This window comes from Pseudophryne corroboree, chromosome 7 (genome assembly GCF_028390025.1).
Source record: "Pseudophryne corroboree isolate aPseCor3 chromosome 7, aPseCor3.hap2, whole genome shotgun sequence".
In the NCBI taxonomy this organism is placed as follows: Eukaryota; Metazoa; Chordata; class Amphibia; order Anura; family Myobatrachidae; genus Pseudophryne; species Pseudophryne corroboree.
The window spans coordinates 1636536-1656752 of record NC_086450.1 but is presented as its reverse complement, the minus strand read 5'-3'; the positions used below and the strand labels follow the sequence as shown (position 1 = coordinate 1656752).

At 45.6% G+C, this 20217-nt stretch overlaps 1 protein-coding gene and 5 non-coding genes across 6 annotated transcripts in view; all 6 read right to left on the bottom strand.

The window, feature by feature from the left end:
• NOP58 (NOP58 ribonucleoprotein) overlaps positions 1–20217 on the bottom strand; it is a 49058-nt gene that overhangs the window by 16494 nt on the left and 12347 nt on the right. The window lies entirely within an intron of this gene.
• Positions 499–612, bottom strand: LOC134946830 (U5 spliceosomal RNA). The gene has a single exon (XR_010182415.1). It is a non-coding gene; the product is annotated as a U5 spliceosomal RNA (small nuclear RNA).
• On the bottom strand, positions 4863–4977 carry LOC134946876 (U5 spliceosomal RNA). The gene has a single exon (XR_010182452.1). It is a non-coding gene; the product is annotated as a U5 spliceosomal RNA (small nuclear RNA).
• LOC134946461 (5S ribosomal RNA) lies at positions 14411–14529 on the bottom strand. Its single transcript, XR_010182168.1, has one exon. It is a non-coding gene; the product is annotated as a 5S ribosomal RNA (ribosomal RNA).
• LOC134946824 (U5 spliceosomal RNA) lies at positions 17687–17800 on the bottom strand. Its single transcript, XR_010182409.1, has one exon. It is a non-coding gene; the product is annotated as a U5 spliceosomal RNA (small nuclear RNA).
• On the bottom strand, positions 19481–19591 carry LOC134946927 (U5 spliceosomal RNA). The gene has a single exon (XR_010182480.1). It is a non-coding gene; the product is annotated as a U5 spliceosomal RNA (small nuclear RNA).

Here is a 20217-nt window from a genome sequence, read left to right as displayed (position 1 = left end):
CTCCGAAACCCATGAGATACCACCAGTATGTTGTGACGAACTGTCTTATGATCCGTTTTGGCAACGGAGAGAGCAGTGGAAAATGGTAGAGCCAGATACCCGATGCTGAATGACCACACGAATGTGAGAGACTCCACCGCCACTGCCCTTGTGATCTGTTTTGTACCCATACTGATCTTTTCTAATTGTGGCGAGATGCCATCCTGTATACTTGAGGGTAACCCCCTTCTGTGGACTCACATATGACACACCTGTGGATTTAATGTCCAGTTTTCAGGATCCAAATCCTGACGGGTGAGATCCTCTGTCTAACAGATGTCCACTCACGGAATGATCTCTTGACATTTTCACATAATGGTGTTCTGAGCCATTGAGGATTTGAGTCACATGCCGCATTGCCATGCGGCTTCTTGGTTCTCATGCCGCATTGCCATGCGGCTTCTTGGTTCTCACTGGTTGTTGTGTATGCAACTGCCGTTGCCTTGTTTGACTGCTTAAGGCCAGCGTGAGGCAGGCATCAAAAATTTACATGAAACTCACGGTTGTTCCCCTCCACGGAAATCTTTAGTAAAAGGCGAAAGATTTATTCGTTCTGAAGAGAAACCAGAGTATATCCCTGGTCAGACTGAAAGCGAATCATGTATTGCATTGTAAAATGCACAGAGTTCTAGGACATTTATCGACCGCAATCTGTCGTGTTTTAGAACCTTTGTCGCTGATTTTAACTACAAATCCTGACCCTCTGCGACTGTAGTCCAGAGTATATGCACCCTTGTTCCTCTGTGGGAAACGCGAGTGAAGGGTGGCGAACTAAATTGAAAACACATCTTTATTCTTAATAGGTGAATACACCAATGTACCGCTAGTGTGCGTGTTTTGCACTAATTACTAGATGTACATTTGTTCTTGCTGGTGTAGTAGGTAAAAGTCTTTGATTTACCGTATTTATAATCTTACCTAGGAATTGACATCGTTTAGACGGAATTAGATGCGATTGTTTTCGAACTTGATCTGCTACCGCAGTATACCTTAGTAGCGCAAGTTAGAGGAACTTTGTTGAGACAGAGTTCTTATGTGAGATGAGCTATCATCCCAACATCACTTTGGTAAATACCCAAAGCGATAAGCAACGGTAGACATGAAATGGTTAATGGTTGTGGCGATTTGCAAACGCTAGAACCTGTGATGAACAAACCGGACTGGGTAAATACGCATTGTGAAGATCAAATGCAATTATGCAAATTTTGTGGCTCCAATAAGCAAATACTAACCGCAGAAAATCCATTTTCTAACTGTAGTAAATGACTTGCTGACTGATATTGCGACAGAGCTGTTTGGTTTTGCTCAAACAGAAGGGAATAAGTAACTTTGACTCTGTTGGCGTACTACTGCCTGGTTTATAAACCAGCAAAGACTAAATGACAACCTGCCAACCGTTCGACAGAGACAGTTTTGTACTTTAAGCTGTAAATAGCTGAGACATGTATGAGTTGAAGTCCTGAAACCTCGCAAATGTAACATGTAAAGACACGCTTCCCCAATTGTAAAAGAGGTCATCAAACCACTGGCTTGCTGACTGTAACGTCATGTCGTCAACGTCAGCGTGACTGTTTCTTATAAAGGGATAAAATGCCGTTACAAGTAGATCAAATGTATGAGCAAACAAGCTCTGGCATTGTCGCGCTTAACTAGCGACCATGAAAATAACCGGCGTTAGCAGAAGCTTTACAGATATGCTCTGCAGCTTATTTTAACCGTGATCGGCATGGTTTCATACATAGATTCTAGTGACCCACATGTATCTGTGGTTTTTATAATGTTTGACAGAAACACATATACCAATGGCGGATCGCGTCCTTTTGGAAACGATTATGTATGGTTGTCCAAAACCCCGCACTATCTGCGTGCTGGACTAATGTACCCTTCTCACTTGTAGTTATCGGTGTGAGATTTGACATAGAATCGTGCATTAAATTATAAGACCAGTGAAATAAACACTCTGGTACCCAAAGGAAAATTGGCCCTTTGGAAAGACTGTCTTTTGTTAACGCTGGCGGAGTCATTCCGAGACTCCAATTACCGCTGTTTTAATTTGAATTGCCAATGTTAACAATTTTAGTCTGCACTAGAGCCTTATTCGCTATGTAGACAGACATCATAATAGGCAACAAACAGACACTTGCACGACTTAATAAAGTTATTATATGGCATATATATCAATATATATATGTTATTGCTGAACAGCATATTTATTAGGAAACTAAAGTGTTCTTTATGTGAAAAGCAGTTCACATGGGCATGAAACCCGAACCAAATTCCTACTAACACCCCTGCGCCTTCTGGTGGCTTAAAGATGTAGGGCAGGAATGTTCTAGAATCATCCTGAACTAAAAATTCCCACTAACACCCCTGCGCCTCCTTGTGGAGTAAAGGTGTATGGCCGGAATGTTCAGGAATTATAAGCTGGAAAAACAGCAATGATTAAAAATGGCCCTTATGCTTTCACTGAAAATCACAGTACAGGCAGTGTTAATATAGGCTTAATAGCCTTTTATACAGGTAATATATGCTTAATAGCGTATATGTTATTACAGGTCTATTATACAGTAAACCCATACACTTAGTTAACTTCCAGTTACTCTAAATCCAGCCTGCAGTGTATATATTATATTGCAGCCTTAACCCATTCACTGCTTAATAAACTGAACAGCCTTTTTGTTAACCCATGCTGCCTCTGCTGCTATGGGCATTTACTCCCCCCTCACCCCCCCTGCAGCTGCGCTGCTTGTGAGGTAACTTCTATCCTATGTTACCTGCAGCGGATTGGAGCGGGTGCAGGGAGAGCGTATCAGCCCCTTGTGTCCCGCGATTTCCCCCTGTTCAGCCGTAGTGCTGTCCCCTCTTACACCGCAATAGCTAGCAGAGGGGTGCCGGGGAGCCGGATAGCAGCGGGGGACGGATGTAGGAGGCCAGCGGCAGCAGCCTGTCTGTCCGCGGCTGGCTGTATAGCGGACAGCGGGAGCCGGCCGGAAGATCGTGGGGCGCCGGATATGAGCGGCGTCGCTGGCTCTCTGCAGAGTAGCTGGCTCGGGCGGCGCTTTGTACAGCGGTGGCCGGGTACCAGCGTTGGGAGAGCGGCCGGCGTCTGATTGACGTGCGGCCGCTCGGAGCTGTGTAATCTCAGTTACCACCCCCTAGCTATACTGCAGTGTCCAGCTTAGCGATGGGAGAGCGGCCGCCGTCTGTGATTGACGTGCGGCCGCTCGGAGCTGTGTCCTCGCTGGGAGAGCGGCCGGCGTCTGTGATTGACGTGCGGCCGCTCTGCTGCTTGGAACGGGTGCAGGGAGATAATTCAGCGGGGCATGAGCGGCGGCTGTAATCAGCTGTGGGCAACAGAAAAAATAAACACTTTCCCCACACTGCAGGGCGGCAGCGTGAGCTGACCGCCCTGACCCCACCATACCTTGTGCTGCAAGCTCCGTCCAGCTTGAGACGGGCTTCTGATGCTGGCTGTGACGGACTTCTAAGCTCTGTCCAGCTTTCAGATCATCATCTTGGCTGTGCTATCCTGGCTGTGACGGAGCTTCTTCTGTAAGCTCCGTGCAGCCTGCAGGAGACAGCTGCCTGTGGCTGTGAGGGTGCTCTTTGTGAGGACCGACACGCCATGCGCTGCCTTGCAGCGCCTGTGGCTGTGAGGGTGCTCTTTGTGAGGACCGACACGCCATACGCTGCCTTGCAGCGGCACCATCCCGGACCCCTGTTTTTCAAGAAACTGGGGAAGGGAAGTGTAAAATAAAAAGAAAAATAAAATCTCAAATGTGGGCTCTTCCCACAAGCCTTGATGTTCGTGCTGTGAGCACCGAAAAAACACTGAGGTCGTACACTGAGGTACTCGGGGATATGGAGGGGGGGGAGAGTCCTAAATTTGAATATTCAGTGCCTTTGTTCGGCTACGCCCGTCCATATCCCAAGAGTACTCCAGTGACCCCTAGTGGATGATAAAGAAATAAGTTTACCACACAGATACCTGCACTCTTCGTGCAGATCAACGCAGTTTTCCATCCCACCCCGTTTAACAGAATACGGGTTACTTGAAGGATGATGTTGGAAACTTCTGAGGTTTACAACCTATGTAAGCACACGAAATTTTGTAAAAATGAGCTGCCTTAAACGGCTTACTATTTCGTAACATGGTTAGTATAACCGATACTGTAATGCTCAATTTCTTAAGAGGGCGGTCTGCACCCTCACCCCGTCAACCGCAGCTGCGGTACCTAGATAATAGGTACATAGGTAACTATGGGTAAACTAACGTTCCCTGATGTAACAGGTTGGACGTATTATGAGCGGGCCAAGATCGTGTGCAAGTATTCCTTGAAAATTCGAGAAGCAAACTTCTCCGAAACCCATGAGCTACCACCAGTATGACTGTGACAACTGTCTTATGAGCCGTTTTGACAACAGAGAGAGCAGCGGAAACTGGTGGAGCCAGATACACGATGATGAATGACCACATGAATGTGAGAGACTCCACCGCCACTGCCCTTGTGATCTGTTTTGTACACATACTGAGCTTTTGTAATTGTGGCGAGATGCCATCATGTATACTTGAGGGTAACCCCCTTCTGTGGACTCACCTATGAAACACCTCTGGATTTAATGTCCAGTTTTCAGGATCCAAATTCTGACGGGTGAGATCCTCTGTCTAACAGATGTCCACTCACGTAATGATCTCTTGACATTTTCACATAATGGTGTTCTGAGCCATTGAGGATTTGAGTTACCTGCCGCATTGCCATGCGGCTTCTTGGTTCTCACTGGTTGTTGTGTATGCAACTGCCGTTGCCTTGTTTGACTGCTTAAGGCCAGCGTGAGCCAGGCATCAAACATTTACCTGAAACTCATGGTTGTTCCTCTCCACAGAAATCTTTAGTAAAAGGCGAAAGATTTATTCGTTCTGAAGAGAAAATAGAGTATATACCTGGTCAGACTGAAAGCGAATCATGTATTGCATTGTAAAATGCACAGAGTTCTAGGACCTTTATCGACAGCAATCTGTCGTGTTTTAGAACCTTTGTCGCTGATTTTAACTACAAATCCTGACCCTCTGCGACTGTCGTCCAGAGTATATGCACCCTTTTCCCTCTGTGGGAAACGCGAGTGAAGGGTGGTGAACTAAATTGAAAACACATCTTTATTCTGAATAGGTGAATACACCAATGTACCGCTAGTGTGCGTGTTTTGCACTAATTACTAGACGTACATTTGTTATTGCTGGTGTAGTAGGTAAAAGTCTTTGATTTACCGTATTTATCATCTTACCTAGGCATTGACATCGTTTAGACGGAATTAGATGCGATTGTTTTCGAACTTGATCTGCTACCGCAGTATACCTTAGTAGCGCAAGTTAGAGGAACTTTGTTGAGACAGAGTTCTTATGTGAGATGAGCTATCATCCCAACATCACTTTGGTAAATACCCAAAGCGATAAGCAACGGTAGATATGAAATGGTTAATGGTTGTGGCGATTTGCAAACGCTAGAACCTGTGATGAACATACCGGACTGGGTAAATACGCATTGTCAAGATCAAATGCAATTATGCAAATTTTGTGGCTCCAATAAGCAAATACTAACCGCAGAAAATCCATTTTCTACTGTAGTAAATGACTTTTGATATTGCGACAGAGCTGTTTGGTCTTGCTAAAACAGAGGTGAATAAATAACTCTGACTCTGTTGGCGTACTACTGCCTGGTTTATAAACCAGCAAAGACTAAATGACAACCTGCCAAACCGTTCGACAGAGGCAGTTTTGTACTTTAAGCTGTAAATAGCTGAGACATGTATGAGTTGAAGTCCTGAAACCTCGCAAATGTAACATGTAAAGACGCGCTTCCACAATTGTAAAAGAGGTCATTAAACCACTGGCTTGCTGACTGTAACGTCCTGTCGTTACAAGGCGTGACTGTTTCTTATAAAGGAATAAAACGCCGTTACAAGTATTGTATGCGCTAATGGCAGAATATCCTAAAGGGATAAAATGGCGTTACACATATATCAAATTTAGGAGCAAACAAGCTCTGGTCTTGTCGCACTTAACTAGCGACAATGAAAATAACCGGCGTTAGCAGAAGCTTTACAGATATACTTTGCAGCTTCTTTTAACAGTGATCGGCATGGTTCCATACATAGATTCTAGTGACCCAAATGTATCTGTGGTTTTTATAATGTTTTCCAAAACCCCGCACTATCTGAATGCTGGACTAATGTACACTTCTCACTTGTAGTTATCGGTGTGAGATTTGACATAGAATCGTGCATTAAATTATAAGACTAGTGAAATAAACACTCTGGTACCCAAAGGAAAATTGTCACTTTGGAAAGACTGTCTTTTGTTAGCGCTGGCGGAGTTATTCTGAGACTCCGATTACCGCTGTTTTAATTTGAATTGCCAATGTTAACATTTTTAGTCTGCACTAGAGCCTTATTTGCTATGTAGACAGACATCATAATAGGCAACAGACAGACACTTGCACGCCTTAATAACATTATTATATGGCATATATCTCTATATATATATTGCTGAACAGCATATTTATTAGGAAACTAAATTGTTCTTTATGTGAAAAGCAGTTCACATGGGCATGAAACCCGAACCAAATTCCTACTAACACCCCTGCGCCTTCTGGTGGCTTAACGATGTAGGGCAGGAATGTTCTAGAATTATCCTGAAGTAAAAATTCCCACTAACACCCCTGCGCCTCCTTGTGGATTAGAGGTGTATGGTCTAGAATTATAACTGGAAAACCAGCAATGATTAAAATGGCCGTCATGCCATGCTTTCACAGAAAATCACAGTACAGTTTACCTGCTGCAGTTTTAATATATATAGGCTTAATAGCCTATTATACAGTTACTATGCTTATATACAGTTATAACCCAGTTGTAGGATACAGTAAAATATATGCATTTAGTCAAATAATATGAGCACTGCCTGCAGTGTATTTATTTTGCAACCTTAACCAAAAATAACAGAAAACTTGGTTAAACGTGCAATAGGTTATGCCACTGATAACCTATTGCCAGCCAAAGCCTCATATATATATTATATATATATACAAAGTGTTTACACATATAATCAGTTCATACTGATATTATAGACAGTTATGCCAGCAAAAGCTTTATTATATATTATATATATATAAAACGTGCTGTATATCACAGTACACAGTGTACATTGTTTAAAGTGCTGCGCTGCTTGAACCCATGCAGCCTTTGCTGCTGCTATGGGTATTATTCCCCCTCCCCCCCCCCCCCCCCTGCATCCCCATGTTACCTGCAGCGTACGGGGATCGGGTGCAGGGAGAGCAGGAGAGCCTGTATCTAGCGCCGGGGAGCCGACCGGAAGCTCCTTCTTTCAGCAGTACACAGTCTCCCTGTGTCTGCGGTGTTTCACTGGGAGAGTGGCCGGCGTCCTTGAGTGACGTGCGGCCGCTCTTTAGTACACAGGAGAGTGTCGGCGGCGTGCCGGGCCATCCGAGCAGTGAGAGCGGCCGGCGTCTGAGTGACGTGCGGCCGCTCTGTTTAGATGAGCGCCCGGAGAGTGCGGCATAGCGGTGCCGCATCAGAGCAGTGAGAGCGCCCGGAGAGTGCGGCATAGCGGTGCCGCATCAGAGCAGTGAGAGCGGCCGGCGTCTGAGTGACGTGCGGCCGCTCTGCTTAGTTCAGCCAAGGAGTCGGCGCTGCGTAGTGGTGGCGGGCCCTCAGAGCAGTGAGAGCGGCCGGCGTCTGAGTGACGTGCGGCCGCTCTGCGCGTATAATGTAAGGAGAACCTTTCTCATTCTAACCACTATCAGGTGGAACTTCATTGCTTCAGCGGGACCCGTCAGCGGCGTGCTCAGCGGCGGCCAGCTCCCTGTACAGTTAACACTCACACAGCAGGGCGGCAGCGTGAGCTGACCGCCCTGACCCCCTCACCATACCTTGTAGTGTCGTACTTCTGTAAGCTCCGTCCAGATTGTGACGGGGCTTCCATCCTGGCTGTGACGGGGCTTCTTACTGTAAGCACCGTCCAGTTTTCAGCTCTCCTCCTGGCTGTGACGGGCTTGTAATCTCCGTCCAGTTGCAGTAGGAGACAGTCTGCCTGTGGCTGTGAGGGTGCTCTTTGTGAGGACCGACACGCCATGCGCTGCCTTGTAGCGCCTGTGGCTGTGAGGGTGCTCTTTGTGAGGACCGACACGCCATTCGCTGCCCATGCAGCGGCACTATCCCGGACCCATGTTTTTCCAGAAACTGGGAAGGGATGTGCCAAGTGTAAAAATAAAAAGTAAAAATTTAAAAATAAAAATCCAAGTGTGGATATACCACAAGCCTTGTTCGTGCTGTGAGCACCGAAAAAACACTGAGGTCGTACACTGAGGTACTCGGGGATATGGAGGGGGGGGAGGGTCCTAAATTTAAATATTCAGTGCCCTTGTTCGGCTACGCCCGTCCATATCCCAAGAGTACTCCAGTGACCCCTAGTGGATGATAAAGAAAAGGGGACGTCGGGGAGGATCAGTGTGGCGGCCATTTTCATCCAGCTCCGCAGTATGTGAGGGGGGGCAGTGCGATCACTCCCGCAGAATCAGCCCTTAGTAAGTTGAATTGACACAAGACTAGTGCTGTCACACAGCTATTTATCCTACTGTATATAGGTCGCCTGGTGCCCCTTTAATTGTAATCTGGCAGCACTCAACTAATCTTATAGTTTAATGAACTATATAAACTTGATTGAGACTTCAGAAATACACTGGCAGCACATGAATGTTATATAAACCAACCTGGGAGACCTTCGCTTCAATCTGACAGCACATTTAAAATACGATGTGCTGCCAGTTTCATTCGGAAGTGTATCAATCAGGTTTATATAGCAACACGTGCTGCCAGTTTCATTCGGAAGTGTATCAATCAGGTTTATACAGGTTGAGTATCCCTTATCCAAAATGAAAAATCCCACATTTTTGGGCCCCCTACTGAGATAACATATATATTATATATTATGTGTATATATAGATATATTACATAGATATATTCTATAATATAAATGTCAATGTGTCATTATTTCAATAGGGGAACGAAAAATGTGTGATTTTTAATTTTGGATAAGGGATACTCAACCTGTATAGCAACACGTGCTGCCAGTTTCATTCGGAAGTGTATCAATCAGGTTTATATAGCAACACGTGCTGCCAGTTTCATTCTGAAGTGTATCAATAGGGTTTATATAGCAACACGTGCTGCCAGTTTCATTCTGAAGTGTATCAATAGGGTTTATATAGTTTAATAACCCTATTGAGACTTCAGAAATAAACTGGCAGCACATTAATGATATATAAACCATTCTGGGACACCTTCGCTTCAATCTGACGGCACATTTAAACTTAAAATGTGCTGTCAGATTGAAGCGAAGGTGTCCCAGGATGGTTTATAAGATACAATGTGCTGCCAGTTTAAGACACCTACATACATATTACAGTATGTACATCATTTTGCCCTTCTAAATTAAAAATAGGATTTTGGTACTTACCAGGTAAATCCTTTTCTTTGAATCCATAGGGGCACTGGAGTACTCTTGGGATATGGACGGGCGTAGCCGAACAAAGGCACTGAATATTTAAATTTAGGACTCTCCCCCCCCTCCATATCCCCAAGTACCTCAGTGTACTCTCTCAGTGTTTTTTACTGAGCGAACAGGAACGATATAGAGAGGTTGACAATGGAGAATTCCTATAACATAACGGACAACAACAATGTTGACCCATAACCTTACTGTCAACTAAACAGTTGACACCATAACCGATAGAACTTTATAATTTGAACCAATCGGTGAAAATGTGATACCATAAGCTCCTCTGAGCTTAATATCAATCAAGTAAAACTTGTTACCCTAAGCTCCCTTGAGCTTAAAACAACCCAGGTAAAACTGCTCTGGGTGGGCGTCCAGTGCCCCCTATGGATTCAAAGAAAAGGATTTACCTGGTAAGTACCAAAATCCTATTTTCTTTATCATCCACTAGGGGTCACTGGAGTACTCTTGGGACGTACCAAAGCTTCCCTCGTGGGCGGGAGAGCTGTTTGATACTTGTAACAGTAGGCAGCCCAAAGCTAGATGCCGATGGCGCCACCATTTATAACGTGTAAACGTGCACAAACGTGGTGCACATGAAGGCTATATAGCCGCGTTTTAGACGCTCCCCGACCCACTGGGTCTGACATTCCCACAGAACCTGTGGGATGAGCTATTACTGACGTAGGCGATTGTAACTTAGCCTTAAAGTAAGCCTGACTTGTAGTCATTATTATTACCCAACTGGATAATGTCTGCTGAGAAATCAGGATTTTGGTACTTACCGATAAATCCCTTTCTCCGATTCCACAGGGGCCACTGGAGTGTAGTTACAATGGGGAGATAGTAGGTGGTATTGGTAGCTGGCACTTTAAAAATTCTCACACTGTGGCTAGCTCCTCCCCTACTATCTCCCCTCCAAGCCAGTCTACGTTAAACTGTGCCCGAGGAGAGCTGTAATAAACAAACCGTAAGGTAGAGGAGGTTAACGACGCCCTGTAAACCAGGCGAACACAAACTAAACCTGGAACAGAACCTGACAAAAAACCAGGCTAGCCTGAACCCAACAAGCAGTCATATGGTGATCTGCAATCGTTAATCAAACAAAAATCAGGAGAAACAGCGCTGGGCGGGCGTCCAGTGGCCCCTGTGGAATCGGAGAAAGGGATTTATCGGTAAGTACCAAAATCCTGATTTCTCCTTCATCCACTAGGGGCCACTGGAGTGTAGTTACAATGGGGACGTCCCAGAGCTCCCAAAAAACGGGTGGGAAAGCGCTGAGAGTCCTGTAAAAACTGCTCGGCCAAACAGTGATGCAGAGGCCGTAAAAGTGTCAAACTTGTAGAATTTGACAAAACGAATGTCGGTTTGACCAAGTAGCCGCCCGACAAAATATTCATGGAGACCCCGCGGGCGGCTGCCCACGAAAGTCTTACAATGCGCGTAAAGCGCGCTGAAATGGAAAACGGAGGTTCCCTAGTAACCGCCAAGAAGACTGTCTGATGATCAGATGTATCCAACTGTCCAGCATATGCTGGGGCCCCGGCTATTTAGTACGGGAGCATCATCCAGAGCAAAGAAGAAAAAACACTTCATCGAATAGCCTGAGACCTCTGTAGAGAGAGTTGACGAGCCCTGACAACATTCAGAGAGGATTGAAAACCACTAGTGTCAGATTTATATGAAAAATGGACCTCCCCTCTGGAAGAAACGACCGCTGAGGCCGAAGCCGAGCCCGGGGAGTTGCCAATAGAGTACTCCCTGAACAAGAGGCCGAACTTACGGCCGCTAGGCTAATCTCATTTGGAAGAAAAGCGAAAAAGGCAGAGACCTAAAATTCCGGTCAGTGTGGTTTGAAGCGCAGCGGAGCAAAAAACCTCCCAGAGAAACCAAAGATGAATGGTAACTGGAAGAAGGGGGAAAAAACCCCTTTTATCTTCATTATGTTCCATAAAGTTTTCCCAAAGTGGCAAAAGCGAGAAGAGGTAATAGACTTCTGAAATCGGAGCCCAGTAGGCCTAACCGAACTAGGGAACTCCTCCCTTCTGAGGTCTCGTGAACAGTCACACGGGTAACCGAAACCAGTGTAAAATTGAACAAGGAGAAAAAAGGAGCCTGTTGAAGTAGACAGTCCAGTCGAGGTAGGAGCCAAGGCTCCTCTACTGACAACAGGCGTATCTGTATCTTCAAGTCATGCGTGGCCCAACCAGCGCCACCGAGAGGACTAGCACGCATAATCCCCTCCTGTGTTACTGAACATGAAGTAGAAATAGAAAAAGGAGGCAGGATAGAATAACCAGAAAACTCCCCGGAGCCCTGAGGGCCTCCACGGCTACTGCCGTCCGAGAGTAATAAAGGGTTAACGAGTCAGTCAGAACGCCCTGAGGTCGATCCGAAATCTCCGCCCACAGCGGACCAGCTGACAAAACTCCGGGGCATGTTCCCTCACCCAGGAGTCTGACCTGGTGGCTTGATCTGGAAACAAGATTGTTGTCCCCCGTTCCGAGAGGAATGGAGGCGACCACTCATTACGTCGCAACTTGACTGAAGAAATAGAGTCTCTGGTGCCGAGGAATGAAAAAACCTCTGACGGACCGTGTTGAGAAACGTCTATGCGGAGCATAAATTGGATCTGTGTCGAATCAGAAGCTCGTGGATCCTCCGGATATTCAGAAGCCACCTAATGTACAGAGTGGGATAGTAGCAGTAAATTGTCCCATTAGGGAACCAACGTCACCCACTGCCCCTGAAAAAGAGTTATTCTGTTATCTTTCTAAACTCTGTGGGAGCGGAAGAGAGAAGAGTAAAGGACTTACAGTGAAAATGAGAATCCTGTTAAGGGGGAATCTGAGAAAAGCCTGTCCAACGGAAATCAGTAAACAGGCATCTCTGAAGACAAGGGACACGTAAAACTCCCTTTCTTGTTTAAACTAGCAATCACAGACTAAAAGGATTGTAAGGCCAGAATAGGCCTGTCCGAGCCACTTGGCTTCGGAACGTGAAAAGAAAACAAAGGCCTGAGAACTGTCCTAATTCAAATGATATGTGAAAAACAGGGATCAACACCCTTTGCGGTTAGAAACCTATGGAGCGCAGCCTGCAGTATGACTCTCTTGTCATCGTAAATCAGCCGACCTATGCCGAGGGACTCCTGAGACGGTTGTAACCGCCCAAGCCTTCTCCCATCGACCTGCGCCTACCCTGGGACCCTGCAGGTGTAATGGGTGTATAGGATGACATAAAATCAGACTGGACTGAGGATGTTGAACCTCTGCTTCAGCCTTTTTACCCTGAGAACCCCTGGCGACGAAGATATCACCCGTGTGGAGTCAAAAACCTGAAAGGGCACGAAAAAATCTAAAGGGAAGACCAGTAAAGGTCTGTCTTGGAGCTGGGGCAGTAGTAGGAGAAATCAAAGTGGACCTACCTCCATTGGTTCAAGAAATCCTGCAGAAAGTTCCTTCCCCAGAACCATCTGCCCCGTAGGATTTCATGTTTACTTGTCACTGTCGCAGCCCCAGAGGTCGTCGGGTTAAGACAGCCCAAGCGAAGATGCAGGGTCCGAGTCTGTAGACATGGAGACCTCCAAGGAACATAAAGCAGAATCGTGATTCTGACCTGTATCAAAGTATCAATTGATCCTGATGCGAAGCATCCTGTAACCTAGAGGACAATTGTTCCCCAACCTACCTGCTCCGGATACGGTAGAACCATGCTGCCGCATATGTCGATGGATCCCTGAGCAAGGTTGCCTCAGGAAAACGGCGGCTTGATGGACCGGCGATACACCGAGGTGTATACCCTAGAGAGGTTCTGATACCATCTCCTGCCATCTGCGGGGAAAAGATAGGAAAACAAACCTTGTTTGATACCCGATATTGTGTATTCGGGTGTCTGTCGGCCGCCTACCGGAGCCTGCCCAGCTCATCCGAAACTGAACCAGTCGCTGTCATTTTCGTCAATGGCGTGGAACCCTGATGGACTTGACGTGTCCTCCTCCTTTACCTGCAGTATCAGATGAACTGCTGTATTATGTACCTGTATATTCTGAGACACTGGTTCAGATCCACAGAAAACAGACATCAGTAATGCATGGAATGTTAGCAAAGTTTCTTTTTGGAAAGGTGTGTTTGGTCCCGCTGTGATTTGATCCTGTGACCTTGGAAACCAAAGTCCAAGGGCTTACCTAATGAGTTATTGTCTGGTTAATAGTGACATTACCTGCATCATTGATCAAACAGGGGTGTGCAGGTGCGTGGAGGGCGAAGCAGATGGCTCCGCCGCATACTTCACACCTAAGAGGGAATTCTTCGACTATCCCAGGAGAGACAAACGAAAGGAGAAAAGGTGGGTTAAATAAACAGAGCCCTACGTAAGGTGTGCACTATAATGTGTAGTGACCGATACGATTAAAATAAACTTTCTGGAGCAGCGGAGACCTGAACCAGCAACGCTGCGCTGTGGGACAGGAGTCTTAGCCCTAGGCTATAGGAGTTCTCCTTAAAGTTTTGTTTGGATTCAAACCCCTGTTCAGATACCCGCTACTAGCGTACTGAGCCGCAGCGCTATTTGTCTTATGCCTTACACGCATTCCACAATTACAAATAGCATTAGTAACTAGTGACAACAAGGAATAATAAAGGGAAGGCAACACCCCGCCCTGTATTTAGTGTACCGCTAATTAAGGTGCACCAGATGTTTCTCTGAGGTTCCGCTGGCTTTTCAAAATGGTGACCAGCCTGTGAGAAAGATGGGGGAAAATGTTATGTGCAAGATGTTGTTATTAGAAAACATTGCGGAAGTAGCCTACAGCACCTGGTATTCCCAGGCGGTCTCCCATCCAAGTACTAACCGGGCCTGACCCTGCTTAGTTTCCGAGATCAGACGAGATCGGGCGTGTTCAGGGTGGTGTGGCCATAGGCTTTTATCCCCTATATCTGGTATTTTATGGATTTATCTATATACATACCTACACGCACTTAAATATATATATCTATATATATACATGCACAAACATAACTATATATGTATATATACACACACACCGTAGGTAAATAAATACTGCACAGTAGATCCTTTTAATTATTATTGAGCTGAGTCCCAGCTACTGTAATAGAGCAGGTTCCCTGATTTGCAAGTAGGAAAATGCTGGGTAGAGGACTCTACTGCAGGAGGAATGTATCTATATTTCAGCAGCCTGAAGTATCGAAAAGTTACAAATCCCAGAGCTGTTGCCTAGCGACGGGGAGACCTGGGAGCCCGCTGAGTAAAGCAGGTTAACTGTTAATATACCTGGGACTTTATTTGTATTTGTCTCTGAGTATGCAAGATTAGCCCACTGGGCTATAGGAGACACTGCAAATATGAAGCCAGGTCTGTGCATGGAGGAAATGGCCGCCAGAGTGAAACTCCTCTGGGCTATGCGATAAAATCTATATAGTGGATAACTGGATTAGTGCTGAGCCACTCTGACTATATCACATTCTCCTCAGCACCATGTGCATTAAACTCACATAAATGCCTATTACACTATAACAGTGGCCGGGGAGCGGAGAATGCTGAGCCCGCTGTACAGAGCGGGAGTTAGCTCCGCCCCCCGGCTATGGCGCCTTATTGCAAAACTAAGCGGGAAGCGAGCTGTACCCTCCGCTGGGCCTGCGAGTCACCGCCGAGCGCTGAGCGCTGAGCCCGCTATACAGCGCTAGTAGAGCCCTGTATCTGCTAGCCGCCGCCGGGGAGTGTTGCGCTGAACAGAGCGCGAGTCGCCGCCTGGGAGCAGGGAGCGCTGAGCTCGCTCTACAGAGCGGGACTTAGCTCCGCCCCCTCCGTACAAGGCGCCAAATTTAAACATTGCTTTGCGCTCGAGCGGGATCCCTGTGCCGGCTCTGTGAGTCGCGCTGAGTGGGGATCTGTGCGGGGGGTGCGGGGAGCTGGGGGAGCAGAGGGTTATCAGAATGACACACACCCGTTTTTCAGTCAGGGTTGTATAAACACATACTCAGCCTCCCCCAATCATCCTGTCTGTTTCTCCATGAGGAGGACAGGTAAGGATACAATAAAGTACATTACAGCCCCAGAGAGCCCTTCTGGAGTGGGTTGTACAACAATAAACAGTGCATTGCTCTAAAAACATACATAGCCACCACAAATAAAGTATACTTCACTCACCACTGTGTTCTTGGTGGATCGGCCCCGACACACGCCGCACGCAGCGGCGTCCAGCCGGAATCTTCTGTGGTGGGGTGGTCCCGACACAAGCCGCACGCAGCGGTGTCCGACCATTTTTTGATACTCACCGCTGCCATGCTGCCGGAATCTTCTGCTGGATGGAGTGGCCGCGACACGCGCCGCACGCAGCGGTGTCCGCCAACTCAGGAGAGCTCAGTGTCTCCCTCAGCCGGGGCCCATCCCTAGCCGCACGCAGCTGCGATGGGACCCCGCCGGCAGCTCCCACGGTGCAGACTGGCAGTGGCAGAGCTGCCAGTCTGTGAGTGTGTGTAAGAAAAATAAAATAATAAAGAAAAAAGAAGAAAATTCTTCAGCTAAACCCAAGTGAACCAGCTACCTCGGGCACTTAACTAAGACTGGCTTGGAGGGGAGATAGTAGGGGAGGAGCTAGCCACAGTGTGAGAATTTTTAAAGTGCCAGCTACCAATACCACCTACTATCTCCCCATTGTAACTACACTCCAGTGGCCCCTAGTGGATGAAGGAGAAACTGGCTAACCCCAGTTGGCAGTATCATAGAGAACAAACAACGGATTCATATCACGTACTGTTGACGTTCGGGACATATATAAACGCGTAATGCGTGTACCACATTCAGAATTCTAGAATGTGCTGTCCACACAGGAACCCCTATTGGTATATTGATGTGAAGAATACGAAAGCGTGATTCGTCCGAAGATCTGCTTTGTCATGAGAAAACTCAAATACGGTGGCTTGGAATACAAGGCACCCAAATATGAAAACAAAACCCTTGCCGAAGCCAAGGCTAGAAGAAAAATGTTTTCCAAAGTGAGAAACTTAATTCCCATTTGTTGAAAAGGTTCAAAATATGAAAACTGTAAGAAATCTGAACCCAACTTCAAGTCGCCTGGCGCTGTAGGTGGGATAAATAGAGTCTGAACTTTGATGACACCTTGTAGAAAGATGTGTACAGACGCAAATAGAGGCAAACGTCTTTGAAAATAAGTTTACCACACAGATACCTGCACTCTTAGTGCAGATCAACTCAGTTTTCCATCCCACCCCGTTTAACAGAATACGGGTAACTTGAAGGATGATGTTGGAAACTTCCGAGGTTTACAACCTATGTAAGCACACGAAATTTTGTAATAATGAGCTGCCTTAAGCGGCTTACTATTTCGTAACATGGTTGGTATAACCGATACTGTAATGCTCTATTTCTTAAGAGGGCGGTCTGAACCCTCACCCCGTCAACCGCAGCTGCGGTACATAGATAATAGGTACATAGGTAACTATGGGTAAACTAACGTTCCCTGATGTAACAGGTTGGACGTATTATGAGCGGGCCAAGATCGTGTGCAAGTATTCCTTGAAAATTCGAGAAGCAAACTTCTCCGAAACCCATGAGATACCACCAGTATGACTGTGACAAACTGTCTTATGATCCGTTTTGGCAACGGAGAGAGCAGCGGAAAATGGTGGAGCCAGATACACGATGCTGAATGACCACATGAATGTGAGAGACTCCACCGCCACTGCCCTTGTGATCTGTTTTGTACACATACTGAGCTTTTCTAATTGTGGCGAGATGCCATCATGTATACTTGAGGGTAACCCCCTTCTGTGGACTCACGTATGACACACCTCTGGATTTAATGTCCAGTTTTCAGGATCCAAATCCTGACTGGTGAGATCCTCTGTCTAACAGATGTCCACTCACGGAATGATCTCTTGACATTTTCACATAATGGTGTTCTGAGCCATTGAGGATTTGAGTCACATGCCGCATTGCCATGCGGCTTCTTGGTTCTCATGCCGCATTGCCATGCGGCTTCTTGGTTCTCACTGGTTGTTGTGTATGCAACTGCCGTTGCCTTGTTTGACTGCTTAAGGCCAGCGTGAGGCAGGCATCAAAAATTTACATGAAACTCACGGTGGTTCCTCTCCACGGAAATCTTTAGTAAAAGGCGAAAGATTTATTCGTTCTGAAGAGAAACCAGAGTATATCCCTGGTCAGACTGAAAGCGAATCATGTATTGCATTGTAAAATGCACAGAGTTCTAGGACATTTATCGACCGCAATCTGTCGTGTTTTAGAACCTTTGTCGCTGATTTTAACTACAAATCCTGACCCTCTGCGACTGTCGTCCAGAGTATATGCACCCTTGTCCCTCTGTGGGAAACGCGAGTGAAGGGTGGCGAACTAAATTGAAAACACATCTTTATTCTTAATAGGTGAATACACCAATGTACCGCTAGTGTGCGTGTTTTGTGCTAATTACTAGATGTACATTTGTTCTTGCTGGTGTAGTAGGTAAAAGTCTTTGATTTACCGTATTTATAATCTTACCTAGGAATTGACATCGTTTAGACGGAATTAGATGCGATTGTTTTCGAACTTGATCTGCTACCGCAGTATACCTTAGTAGCGCAAGTTAGAGGAACTTTGTTGAGACAGAGTTCTTATGTGAGATGAGCTATCATCCCAACATCACTTTGGTAAATACCCAAAGCGATAAGCAACGGTAGACATGAAATGGTTAATGGTTGTGGCGATTTGCAAACGCTAGAACCTGTGATGAACAAACCGGACTGGGTAAATACGCATTGTGAAGATCAAATGCAATTATGCAAATTTTGTGGCTCCAATAAGCAAATACTAACCGCAGAAAATCAATTTTCTAACTGTAGTAAATGACTTGCTGATTGATATTGCGACGGAGCTGTTTGGTTTTGCTCAAACAGAAGGGAATAAGTAACTCTGACTCTGTTGGCGTACTACTGCCTGGTTTATAAACCAGCAAAGACTAAATGACAACCTGCCAAACCGTTCGACAGAGGCAGTTTTGTACTTTAAGCTGTAAATAGCTGAGACATGTATGAGTTGAAGTCCTGAAACCTCGCAAATGTAACATGTAAAGACGCGCTTCCACAATTGTAAAAGAGGTCATCAAACCACTGGCTTGCTGACTGTAACGTCCTGTCGTTACAAGGCGTGACTGTTTCTTATAAAGGGATAAAACGCCGTTACAAGTATACTGTATGCGGTAATGGCTGAATATCATAAAGGGATAAAATACCGTTACAAGTATATCAAATTTATGAGCAAACAAGCTCTGGCCTTGTCGCGCTTAACTAGCGACAATGAAAATAACCGGCGTTAGCAGAAGCTTTACAGATATACTCTGCAGCTTCTTTTACCAGTGATCGTCATTGTTTCATACATAGATTCTAGTGACCCAAATGTATCCTGGGTTTTTATAATGTTTGACAGAAAATCATCTACCAATGGCGGATCGCGTCCTTTTGGAAACGATTATGTATGGTTGTTAAAAAGCCCCCGCACTATCCGAGTGCTGGACTAATGTACCCTTCTCACTCGTAGTTATCGGTGTGAAATTTGACATAGAATCGTGCATTAAATTATAAGACCAGTGAAATAAACACTCTGGTACCCAAAGGGAAATTGGCCCTTTGGAAAGACTGTCTTTTGTTAGAGCTGGCGGAGACATTCCGAGACTCCGATGTTACCGCTCTTTTAATTTGAATTGCCAATGTTAACATAGGATTTTTAAAATTATTTTTAGTCTGCACTATAGCCCTACTCGCTATGTAGACAGACACCACAATAGGCAACAGACAGGCACTTGCACGGCTTAATGAAGTTATTATGTGTCATATATATATATGTTATTGCTGAACAGCCTATTCATATGAAACTCAAGCTTGTTTCTCTCTTCGGAAATCTTTAGCAAAAACCGAAAGATTTATTCGATATGAAGAGAAATCAAAGTATTCTTTATGTGAAAAGCAGTTCACATGGGCATATGAAACCCGAACCAAATTCCTACTAACTTCCCTGCGCCTCTGGTGGCTTAGAGATGTAGGGCAGGAATGTTCTAGAATTAAGTAGAAATACAGATTACATGGCTAACTTATGTGAAACTGAACCAAAAACTTCCCACTAACACCCCTGCGCCTCCTTGTGGAGTATAGGTGTATGGGCGGAATGTTCTGGAATTATAACCTGTAAGAACAGCAATGATTAAAATGACCGTCATGCCATGCTTCCACTGAAAATCACAGGACAGGTTACCTGCTGCAGTGTTAATATAGGCTTAATAGCCTATTATACATTAAATATAGGCTTAATAGCCTATTCTACAGTTACAGGTCTATTATACAGTAAAATCCGTGCAGTTTACAATACATTATCTTGCAGCCTTATGCTTTAGCTAGCCTTCCAGTTATTTCCATTAACTGTTTAAACACTAAGCAGTCTCTTAACCCATGCAGCCTTCTGCTGCTATGGGCTTTACTCAACACTGCCTGCAGTGATGTATTATTTCCAATATATCTTATTCCCAAGCAGCCTTTGCTGCTGCTATGGGTCAATAACTTGTTTAAAACTGAGCAGTCTCT